Source organism: Watersipora subatra, chromosome 5, assembly GCF_963576615.1.
Source record: "Watersipora subatra chromosome 5, tzWatSuba1.1, whole genome shotgun sequence".
Classification (NCBI taxonomy): Eukaryota; Metazoa; Bryozoa; class Gymnolaemata; order Cheilostomatida; family Watersiporidae; genus Watersipora; species Watersipora subatra.
This window is the reverse complement of record NC_088712.1, coordinates 26,785,001-26,797,304: the sequence shown is the minus strand read 5'-3', so window position 1 is coordinate 26,797,304 and position 12,304 is coordinate 26,785,001. Positions and strand designations below refer to the sequence as shown.

General features: G+C 38.0%; 1 pseudogene; it reads right to left on the bottom strand.

Annotated features, from left to right (window-relative positions):
• Positions 1-12,304, bottom strand: part of LOC137397228 (cyclin-dependent kinase-like 1) — a 485,333-nt pseudogene that overhangs the window by 31,160 nt on the left and 441,869 nt on the right.

Sequence of the window (12,304 nt, the reverse complement as noted above, 5' to 3'; positions counted from 1 at the left end):
ACCTTGCGTCCATAACGGGTGACTGGTGGGGGCTTTGGGCCAAAATCATGTGTTGCCCTACTAGGTAAATCTAACACCTGGTTGCCTGTATTAATATCAATCCCTGGTGTCAAATCATCAGTATCTGCCTTTGGTACCCATTGCAAATGCCTTCAATTGCGCCTTTACTTTTGGACCTTTTGGCACTCTACAATGTATGAACGAAAGCCATTAGCCTCTCCTGCCGCTTCCAAAGGCTCTGACCAGGTTTTTTCAATGTCATCTCTCATCCTAACTTGATCACCTGGATTTAGCGGAAGCAACGGACGAGAGCCTTGTTTGTATTTATTGGCTGTCCTTTCTGTCTTATTGACATCTTCCTCTGTCTTATCGGTAGGCATCATGTTCTGTGGTAGCGACAGCATTGTAGTTCTGATAGGACGCCCAATCATGAGCTCAGCCGGCGAAACACCTGTAGCCTCAATGGGAGTGGCTCTATATATTATTAGAGCTAGTAAAGGATCCTCCCGATCTAATATGCGTTTGACAGTCCTTACACTACGCTATGCTAGTCCATTTGATTGAGGGTATTTCGGTGACGAAGTAAAGTGCACGAAACCATACTTGTTAGCAACTTTGCGGAAGGCTTTGCTGCTATACTGTGGGTCATTGTCACTGACTATCTTTTCAGGCACACCCCACTGAGAAAATGCTCATTTAAGCATGTTAATTAGGGCTTCACTTGTGGTCTCTGTCAGGTCACCAGTTCTACGTATCTCGAGAAGTAATCTGTTACGACGACATATGTCATTTTATTGTGTACCTGAGCCGGTCGAGTTTTCTGACACAATCCACATCTGGCTATCTCGCCTTCAATATCCTTGTTAATTTGTGGCCACCAAACAGCTACGCCAGCTCTGAGCTTACATTTGTTTAGCGCCCATGTGGCCCTGGTTAATCACATTCAATACCTCCTCTCTCTCATCAGTGGGAATTACAATGAATGCATTATGCAGCAAGAGTTTGTCTGTCACAGATAGGTGGGCTCTATTCCTGTGAAAGTCAATGGGCGCTTCAGATTCATCCTTTTTAAATACCTGGGCCATCCTTCAGTAGTAAATTTCATAGCCCATACAAAGGTGTCTTCAGTCGTCGATGCTGTTCTGATTCTATCAATGAGCAATGCTGACACAGGTAAAGATTCTGACAGTTCATTAACATAGCGGTCTACTTCCTTATCATTCTTATGCTCACAGCTTTACACTGGATGTCGTGATAAACAGTCAGCTATTAACAGACGCTTTCCAAAAACATGCTGTGCCTGTGGATTGTATCTCATTAGCCTCATTAACAGTCTCTGGCATTTAATAGGGACAGCATTGAGATCACAACCATTGAAGAGAGGCACCAGTGGCTTGTGGTCTGTTACCAAATGAAAACTGTCTAAGCCCCGCAGCTACCGATCAAACTTCTCACATGCCCATACACTTGCCAAGCATTCCTTCTCTATATGCGAGTATCTTCTGCACTCTGCTGGTGTAAGGACTCTAGATGCAAATGTGATAAGTTTGTCATTACCTTCATTGTCTCTCTGTAAAATAACGGCGCCGAGTCCATAGCTGCTAGCATCAGCGGCTACTGTAGTCTCTTTATCTGGGCTGTAAAATGCCAGAGTAGGAGCTGTCAGGAGTTGCTCTCGTACCTCTTTCAGGGCACTTTGCTGTTCCAGGGCCCATTGCCATACCACATCCTCATTCAATAAGTCTGACATCGGTCTCATGGTTTTGGCAAGATTAGCGATGAACCTGCCCAAGTAATTTATCATACCAATTATCGATCTCAACCCCATGACATCTTCTGGTGGCTTCATGTTCATGGTACCCTCAACTTTGCAACTATCCACGCTCATGCCTTCTGAGCCTAACACATGTCCTAGAAATTTCAACTTTTCCACTCCAAACATGCATTTCTCCTTATTTAGGTTCACCCCCATTGTCTCTCAACTGTCGAAAGACAATATTCAAATGCCGGCTGTGTTCTTCCTTGTCACGTACTGTGACAATAATGTCATCCTGATAGGCAACCACTCCATCTATGCCCTCCAAGAATTCATTGATTTTGGCCTGGAATATTTCGCTGGCTGAGCTTATTCCAAAAGGGACTCGTTTGAAACAATATCTTCCTTTCGGTCCAATAAATGTAGTAAGCCTCAGACTTTCACCATCCAGCCTCATCTGATAGTAGCCTAAGGCTTCATCCAAACTAGAGAACACTTTACCTGCTTCCATTTTGTTATAATGTCAGCTACAGTAGGAACAGTACAGTGCTCCTGCTTGATGGCTCTGTTAAGCTCTCTGAGATCAACGCATATTCTGACCTTTCTACCTTGTCTGGTTTCTTTTGGTACCACCACTATAGGTGAGCACCAATCAGTGGATTCTGTTACCCGCTCAATGACACCAATTTGCTGCATTTTTTGCAATTCCTCATGCACAGCCTTCATCAACAGTATGGGTATCATGGGAGCAGCTGTCACTTTAAACGGTTCCACTCCTGGTTTTAGCCAAATTTTGACAGCCCACCCTTTCATGCACTCTAGCTCTTTCAGTTGATCCTTTTGTCTGTGCACCTCATAATTGTTCAACTCTACTATCTGCATCATCTCAGACAAGGTTCTAGATAATAACTCGTTAGTACATTTTGCTACATCAACCTTGAACTTATACAGTTTGTCCTTGACTAGGGTTTTCGCCATGAACGTCCATCTACACTCAATGGTGCCAGACACACTGTTTAGAACAGCATTGGTAGGTGTCAGTTAAGGCACTGGCTGCAGCTTTTGATATGTATCAACAGTCATGAGCGTCACATCTGCTCCGGAGTCGATTTTGAATTTAATATCACTTGTTAATTATCAGTTTTACATTCCACGGGCTAGATTTAGATTCATATTTGACATAAGCAAAAAGAGTTTGTCAGCCTCAAACTCAGGTTCTTCCACTTCCTGAACTGCCTCAGACCTGCAGCACCTTTGGATATGTCCAACTTCACCACATTTGTGACATGAACTTTATTTCGCTGGACATGTTTTACCTTGTGAATGCTTCGCATATCCACATTTCTGACATTTGTCACCTTGTCGATTAGGTTTAAACCGTTGGAATTGACCAGGTTTAATGGGATGAGCTGCAGTAGCCTCTGCTATATGTGTGGATTCTAACACATGACTAGCTTTGCTCAACTCAGCTAACCTACACCACCTTTCTACATTCTCTAATGTTAATTCATCATCTGGCTTTTCCATCAAACGTTCAGCTAATCTACAATCATGCATACCAAAAAGTATTCTATCTCTCGTGTTCAGTTCTAATTCACTATGTTTCCATGATGCGCAGTGCTTCGGAGTTGCGCTATCTCCGAATCATGGAAACGGCGTCTTCGCACTGAAATCACTGCGCACTGATCAGTGCGAAGCCAGTGCAAATTCGCAGCAAAGAAACAGCGACTGCGCAGTGGCTGCGCATAGCTCTCATGCCGTGGATACGGATTCTTCGATGGCCATAAACTAGTACAAAGGTTGTCCTGCTAATCATGTTTTTTTTTATTCTTCCGATCTTCTTTCACTTAAATTTAATTATGGTCTGCATTCACGAGGATGATGAGGTGATTACTTTCCTGGACTTTGTTATCGATGCCAACACATTTCGAAAAATGGGTGGCAAGTCCTAAATTAACGTATAAATATTATATTACTTAAAAATACTTATTAAAAATATATTACTTTGTAAAAAGTGTGTTAAGGTTTGTAAAACCTTGTGAATGTGTATTGTAAATAGAAGTATAATGACAACAGAATCTTAAAACACCGTTTATGACGTTCGGTATCCGTGATCGATTCTATTTCTCCATCAGACGATTCGATTTATACAATTTCTTTTCTCTGGCTAATTTGCTGAAATTCTGAAAACCACTGCGCAGCATGGAAACGTACAATCCCCTCGACTTCGGAGGGGGGCTGCTTCGCAGTACTGCGCACCATGGAAACATAGTGATTGATTACCAAAATCTCAAGAATCTGCATATCTCCTAATCCTAAACCAAAACATATCAAATGATTCATCCCCATTTTGTTTAGCTTCAAAAAATTATCTCATATTATACAAGTATATGTGGTTCTTCCTAGGGTTACAATATGTTTCAAATTATGCTCAAACATCATTTATGACTTTACTCTTACTCCCCTCTTTCCCCGAGAACGTAGTCTGCGTGTACGCTTCACGTATGTCTTCACCACCACAGTTCAAGAATAATAGCAACTTTCCTAGCCTCATCTTTCTCAGCGATACCAATTATCCCTAAAGCAACCAAGTAATTCTCGAATGTCTGGCGCCAAGTAGCGGCCAAATCGGGTGCTTTGACGTCTAACTGAGCTGGAAGAGGCAACGAACTTGCCATATTGACGACATATAAGGCGATTGCAGTGGATTATCACATAAGCTGTCAATTTCAAATAGTTGTGATTTCCTATTGCTATCACCATCTTGCTACCACGATATAATTAAGCTCAATGACTTTTGGTCAATAGTAGCCAAGCAGCTTGCCATTTTATTTAACCGAATATCCAAGAAATAGTAGCAATTGTTTGCTTTTCTTCTCCTTAAAAATGAAACTTACCCAAAGTCTTGATAGATCTGATCAGAAAGTATCAGTATTTATGATTGATTTTGGTGTTTGAAGTAATCTGACTCTGGCAGGGATATTTTAAGATTAAATCATTAAACCATTCAGATCAAGAGATAGTGCGTTTTTCACACATTTATGGTTCCAAAAAGACAGACAGAATGGAGCCGTGTAACCCTTCATTTTCAACACAATAGCAGATTTCAACTATAGCTACAATAGCAACTAGGGATGTAATTTCATGCACCTTTTCCTTACGAGTATTTTGACTGCTCTGAAGTTTTTGTTGATTTCAGCCTTTGAAAGTTTTGGCAGTCGGATTACCCCGAATATCAAAGACAATCGCAAAGGGTAGACAATTACTGATACTTTATTATAAAAACTTTATTTTAAAATGTGCTTTTCTTATACGGTTAGGTGATAGACAAAGGTTACTTAACTATAATACATATAAAGACAGTGAGCTCCTGGGTTACGATGTCCCACGTATTCGATATTTTCCCCTTATTATAACAACAAAGATTACTCCCGAGATTAGAATTTCGCAGTTGGTTTGCTGGGTTGTAGCGAGTTGAACGGAACTAGCTTTTACGCCAAACTTTGATACAGCTTAGCGCAGTTGTATAACTGTAGGTTGCATAAGCTGCAGATCACATAAGACACAGGTAATGCATTCAATGGAAACTTTACCGAGATATAATTGTGTTCCAGGATTATTTGAAAGACGGTTGATCAATGTCACGGCGGATAAGAGAATGCGATGAAATGACTATCGAAATTGTTGTCTTAACACCCATTATTTTCTAATTCCAGCCTGTACCAAAATCTCAGTCTTTCTTAATTAAATGGTGTATTTGATATTTAACATTGCGTGTAGCTTGTTACAGGATGTTTTATGTACTGGATGCCGAGAAAAGAGAACTGAAAAAAACGGTGATTGTATCATAAGCTAGCGTTGTTATTGGATCAATTGTAAGCTAGGATACGCCACTAAATTAATGATATCCACTAAATAGCAATGCGTTCTAAATGACATCGTTTTTGGGACAAAATGCAAATTAATCTCACAACTGTTTGGAAGGTTTTTTATTGAGGCAATAAACATGAGAAATAGTGTAACCCTAGTGATCAACATAGTTGATTTAGTATTAGAAAAGCTTCTACTCATGATGGTGGGAGTTATGGTTTAACTACTCAGTGAGTGTTAGCTCATAATTAAAGTGGCTACATCTGTGTATATGTTTCCAATTGGGGAAGCATAAATTATGCACCTAGTAATTCATTTTTGATTGGTTTTCACAAATGCTTGAAATAAGCAGTGTACTTAATGGCCGGCCCATAATTTTTATTTTTTATAATAAAGAGTTACTAGGTCATGTACCAATGTGCATGTACCATGAATACGCCAAATTATTTCAATCCTATATGTTATATTTTTCATATTTTCCCTTTATTAGTCTAACGTATTTATGCTTTACGGTCACTGTAAATATTACAGTCCTTCCATTTAGGTGATGAACTGATATGTTCTGCATCTCTTTGTATGGCTCCTTTTACTGTGGCTGATCAGTTTCACCGAGTCGAGGATATTGAGAATCGTGACATAAGGCAGCAAATATTGACAGTGTGAGTTAATTATGTATCATATCATTACTTTCATCTGTTTTAGCACCATCTTAGCAATTCCCTTGTTTCCTTTAATTTCAGGTTTCTTTGTTTAATTATTTTGCTACTATGCTAATAATTTACTTTTTTGTTGAGAGTTTTGGTGTTGCATGAATTTCAATACGTAAATATTCAACTTCAGCTAGCAGTTCTTACTAGTTAATCTGAAGTACAAAATCATATATTAAATGCTATTATGTTATTGCAAGATATAGAATGCTATTCGTCGAATGCGTCACCTCTCTCTCTCATTTCTGCATTATTCGTCATAAGTTATACTGGAAATGAGACTATGTACAGTTAGGAGATAAAAATATGGCCAATGAAAAAGTTAAAGTTAACTAAAATACATTTTAAAACTTAGCTTTGGGTATGTGTTTAGTAAGCTGAACTGATATAAGTTAAATTCAACATCTATGTTATACGTCTGTCTTGAATATAAGAACTCTGTATGGTATGTACTGCTGCCACTGTACATGGTACATTATAATGTTACATTTTATTGCAGATAATAATCACTAAGTACACTAAAGTTACTGCAGGTAACTATAGTTACTAAGATTCACTCACTATTTTGTTTTTACTTTTGATGATTTTACTGGGTGATTTTGCATTAGATAACAGATTACAAACGAATATCTTTGTCAGAATCGGTAGAAAAAAAACTGGAATGTCTCTTAATTGGATTATTGTTATTAATTAGTAATTGGATTAAATAGTAAATTTTACCATTTCCATTCTATTTTATTAATTTCTAATACCTGCTGGTTGCATTCATGTTTGGCTTCCGATTGATGAAGACAATATGGCTTCCTTGACACATAGAGCTTTTCATATATGTAAAAACATATTTTCCCGAGTAAATATACGTATATACAGTGAAACTCGGATAACTCAAACTTCAAGGGACCGAGCAAAAGTGTTCGAATTATCAGAGCGTTCAAGTTATCAGAGCACTGTCACAAGTCCATGTATTTACTTATTTATTAGTACATATACAATCTATAATATAAATCAAAAGCACAAATGGCTTGTTTCAAATTAAATGCTTCTAATGTAAAGTTTAAAACGTTTTTATCAAAAAGTATAGATATTTTTCTATTACTTGAGATCGGTTTGTTGTTTGAGGTGATGTTATTGCCAGGACGTTTTTTAGATTGACATTGGCAAAACTTGATCGTTGCTGAAATGCTCAAAAGAAAAGACATACAGTCAAACATGGATAACTCGAACTTCACGAGACCGAGCAAAAGTGTTCGAATTATCCGAGCGTTCAAGTTATCAGAGCACTGTCACAAGTCCATGTATTTACTTATTTATTAGTTGATACATGTACATATGCAAACTATAATATAAATCAAAAACAAAAATGGCTTGTTTCAAATTAAATGCTTCTAATGTAAAGTTTAAAACGTTTTTATCAAAAAGTATAGAGATTTTTCTATCACTTGAGATTGGTTTGTTGTTTGAGGTGATGTTATTGCCAGGACGTTTTTTTTATATTGACATTGGCAAAACTTGATCGTTGTTGAAATGCTCAAAAGAAAAGACATCTTTTTCTTTTGAGCGTTTTACCCACGATCAATTTTGCCGATTTTTCTTGAAGTTTATGCAACTTCAAGCAAAAGTTACCAAAGAAAAATCCCTTACTTTACCTGGTATTCCTTAAGAGCATCACTCCGAGGCAGTTCAATTAAAAGTTTTACGAGGTTTAACGGTACATTGTATATCACTCACGCTTTTTGAATGGATCCTTATTGAATGTACACACGTATTCTGTGTTTAGGTCAAACGATGAATAGTTTTTTTAGCTAAGACAACGTATACGTTTAATAAAAACAATTTTAAGACGTTTTCAACATTCCGACGTTGATTCAACACAGAATCAACGTCGGAAAACTATTCGTCACGGCTAGCCGGGTCACGCACTCAAGAATTTTCGCCACGCACATACAAAACAACATGCTGTTTTTGTTTTGTATGTGCGTGGCGAAAATCCTTGCGCGCGTGACCCGGCAAGCCCGTGCTATTAAACGTATAGCAGTATAAATCAAATTTGACCAAACCTTTAGAAAAGTCGTTGACAAAATTATTTTGCCGATGGTGGTAATAACAACGCTTATGAAATACGAAAAGATGAGGTTTACCTCGATGGCTTTGAATAAAGGGATTTTCTAAAGCGATAACAACCGTTTCGGTAGCCGTTGGGCAAAAAAACAGTTCGAATTATCAGTGTTGAGTTCGAGTTATCTATAGCAATTTATCATTACGTGGGAACGGACCAAAGAAACCGTTCGAATTAACCATGTTTTCGAGCTATCCGTGGCCGAGTTATCCATGTTTGACTGTATTTTTCTTTTGAGCGTTTTACCCACGATCAATTTTGCCGATTTTTCTTGAAGTTTATGCAAAGATTACTTTACTTTACCTGGGATTCGTTAAGAGCAACACTCCGAGGCAGTTCAATTAAAAGTTTAACGAGGTTTTATGGTACATTGTATATCACTCACGCTTTTTTAATGGATACTTATGGAATGTACACATGTATTCTGTGTTTAGGTCAAACGATGAATAGTTTTTTTAGCCAAGACAACGTATACGTTTAATTACAACAGTTTTTAAGACGTTTTCAACATTCAACATTCCGACGTTGATTCAACACGGAATGAACGTCAGAAAAATATTCATCATGGGCTAGCCGGGTCATGCACTCATGGATTTTCGCCATGCAAATACAAAACAAAAACAACACGCTGTTTTTGTTTTGTATGTGCGTGGCGAAAATCCTTGCGCGCGTGACCTGGCTAGCCCGTGCTATTCATCGTATAGCAGTATAAATCAAATTTCACCAAACCTTTAGAAAAGTCGTTGACAAAAATATTTTGCCGATGGAGGTAATAACGACGCTTATGAATTACGGAAAGTTGAGGTTTACCTCTATGGCTTGGAATAAAGTGATTTTCTAAAGCGATAGCAACCGGTAGTCGTTGGGCAAAAAACAGTTTGAATTAACAGTGTTGAGTTCGAGTTATATAGAGCCATTTATCATTGCGTGGGAACGGACCAAGCAAATCCATTCGCGTTAACAATGTGTTCGCTATATCTGAGGGCGAGTTATCCATGTTTCACTGTACATATGTAATTAAGGTAAAAGTAAAAAGATCATTTAAAAGTCAGTCAGAATAATTCATTTGGTAGATCATTGTGTAAATCTTTGAGGTAAATCTTCTTTCGGTACCGTATATCCTCATGAAAATGCTGCCTTCGTGTATAAGCTTCACACCAAACTTTAGAGGTTGTCTTTGAGTTACAGCAGTACAGCATATATAAACTGTACTCATCATTTTCACAGTCATTTAGTTTAAACCATAACTGCCCCAATCTCGAGTAGAAGTTTTGCAAATAGCAAATCAACTAAGTTGATCACTAGGGTTACACTATTTTTTATGTTTATTGCCTTAATAAAGATATTACAAACAGTTTTGAGATAAATTAGCATTTTTTCTCCAAAACGATGTCATTTAGAAGGCGGTGGCTATTGAAGGCTGGTTCACACTACATTGTCATACTTCGGTGTTGATGCCACAATACTTCAGCGATCTTCGATGATAAACATGTTTACCCTATCACAAACCCATCCGCGTTTGCATAAGGAAATAGTTTGTAACATTTGATTTTTAAATTTTCACGAAGAAACCTCTTTGTTTTTGCATGCGGGAATAAAAAACTAGTCCCGCAGCCACTATCATAAATGGATATGAATAGATCATGCTATTCACTACTGTGAATTACCATCACCATAATGGTTCCCACTTTAAAGGCAATCGTCAATGCTTGGCGAAGTCAAAATAGTTTACCAGCAGCAAACTTGCCCGACGTGTCTGCGATGCTTCGTCAATGACATCAATTCATCGTTCAATAATCAACGATCGAAAGACAATGACTAAAAGGACTAGCCGAGACATGGCAATATAGTGTGAACCAGCCTCTAGCGCATATCATTGATTTTGTGAAATATTCTAGTTTACAATTGACCCAATAACAATGCTAGTTTATGATAAAATCAGGCTTTCTGGGCTCATTTTTCTTGGCTTTCAGCTTATTAAACATCCTGTAACAAGCTCAAGCAATGTTAAATAGTTTGTCTAGCTTTCAGAAAAGACAGGTTATTTTGAAAATTGAATTTAGAGAATATTGGGTTTTAAAACACCCATCTCTATAATTCTAGATCGGACTAAACATCACCAACTTCTGTCTCTAAAAAGCTAGGCTATGTCACATATTTACGGACGGAGCTTGTTGTGTCAATTGTGTTGTCAGCGAGACCGATATTGAAACACTGTAAAAAGCCTTAATGACTTTGAAAATTAATTGAACAATCTTTATTTTATTTTGAGTACAAACTCGGAATCAGCTCTCTGATTTACCTAGAAAAGGTAATAAAAGCTGTACGGTGCAGTTCTGGTTTAAGCTTTAATTTGCTGTAATATACAGTAATTGCTGCTCTAGTAGTTGCCTCTGGCTATTTACAATGTTTACTCCTTTATAGGCTGTCTTCTGGCAGGGCAAGTTGAAACTCTAAACTCTGACATGGTCTGTTGACTGGCATCACTACCTCTGTTACAGCTGATCAACAGATACAGTTTACTGATGATGATGTCACAGTAATTGGCATGGAGGCGCTTGTTAATGATTACGTAAACAGATATGTGTTAGGGAGATTCTATGAGTTTATCAGTGGGCAAGAACCTGTATCATGTTCCGTCAGAGCCTGGTTATTGACTCATTAATAAAACTGTATGTTTGACCTTGAGAAGTGTGTCAAAGGTAAGACAGTCACAATGTTTCGGGTTAATCAGTAGCGTGTTAACACATTGTTGTCACTTCCTTCTTGTTGAATTGTGTATAAAATTACGTACAAAATGAAAGGCACACCATATGCTCAAGTTGATGCAGTTGTGAAGTGTGTAATGATTCATGTAGTGGGAATGCCTTTCAGACTTTTTAACAGTCACTCCGTTTAATTGATTACGGTATTTGTTGTGTGAGCCGTAATTCAGGTTAATCATTTATTTCCTTTTTCTGTTCTATTTTTAATTGTCGTAGCTTCAAATTTATTTAATTATTCTTTTTCCACCACTTACCTTATTAGACAATAAAAGAAATGCTCAACTAATTGTTTTTCTGTTTATCAAAATCTTGTTACTTGTATTCGCTTTAATGATTGCACTCTCTGCAAATATATTTCATTATTTATAAGAATATATTATTGCTTCTATTGTGGCTGAAGTAAGATCATTGCTTTTTCATTCGTATGATACCATGCTGAGTAGTTCAGGAACAAATATCGATGTCTACGGTATTTGAACTCACAGCTTCTGGCTTAGTAGACCAACATCCCACCACCTATGACAATCGACTGCCTTGCCATGTTATGGAATAGTTTCTCCTTTAGCTATTACACCTGAGGATATCTCGTGGCACACCAGACTGCCAGAGTGTTAGTTCCACCATAATAACAGTGTCCGTCATTTTATAGCCACAATTGAAAGTTTGGAAAAACTCCAGGGCTTGGGATTTGAACTCATCACCTTCAGCTTTATAAACCAGATTGCTAACACATGTGCCAGTCCATCATCACCCAGCCTCTTTTAACAACTCTACATGAAGTTTTTACACTTGACATTGTCTCACAGAGCACTAGACTGCCACAGTATAGCTATTGGAGTAAACTTTGTACCAGCCTCTCTCACTAATGAGGTACACTGACAAGTTTTGCAAGCATCATTAGTATCACTATGTTTCCATGGTGCACAGTACTGCGAAGCAGCCCCCTCCGAAGTCGAGGGGATTGTACGTTTCCATGCTGCGCAGTGGTTTTCAGCAAATACCGCAAATTAGCCAGAGAAGAGAAATTGTATAAATCGAATCGCCTGATGGAGAAATAGAATCGATCACGGATACCGAACGTCATAAACAG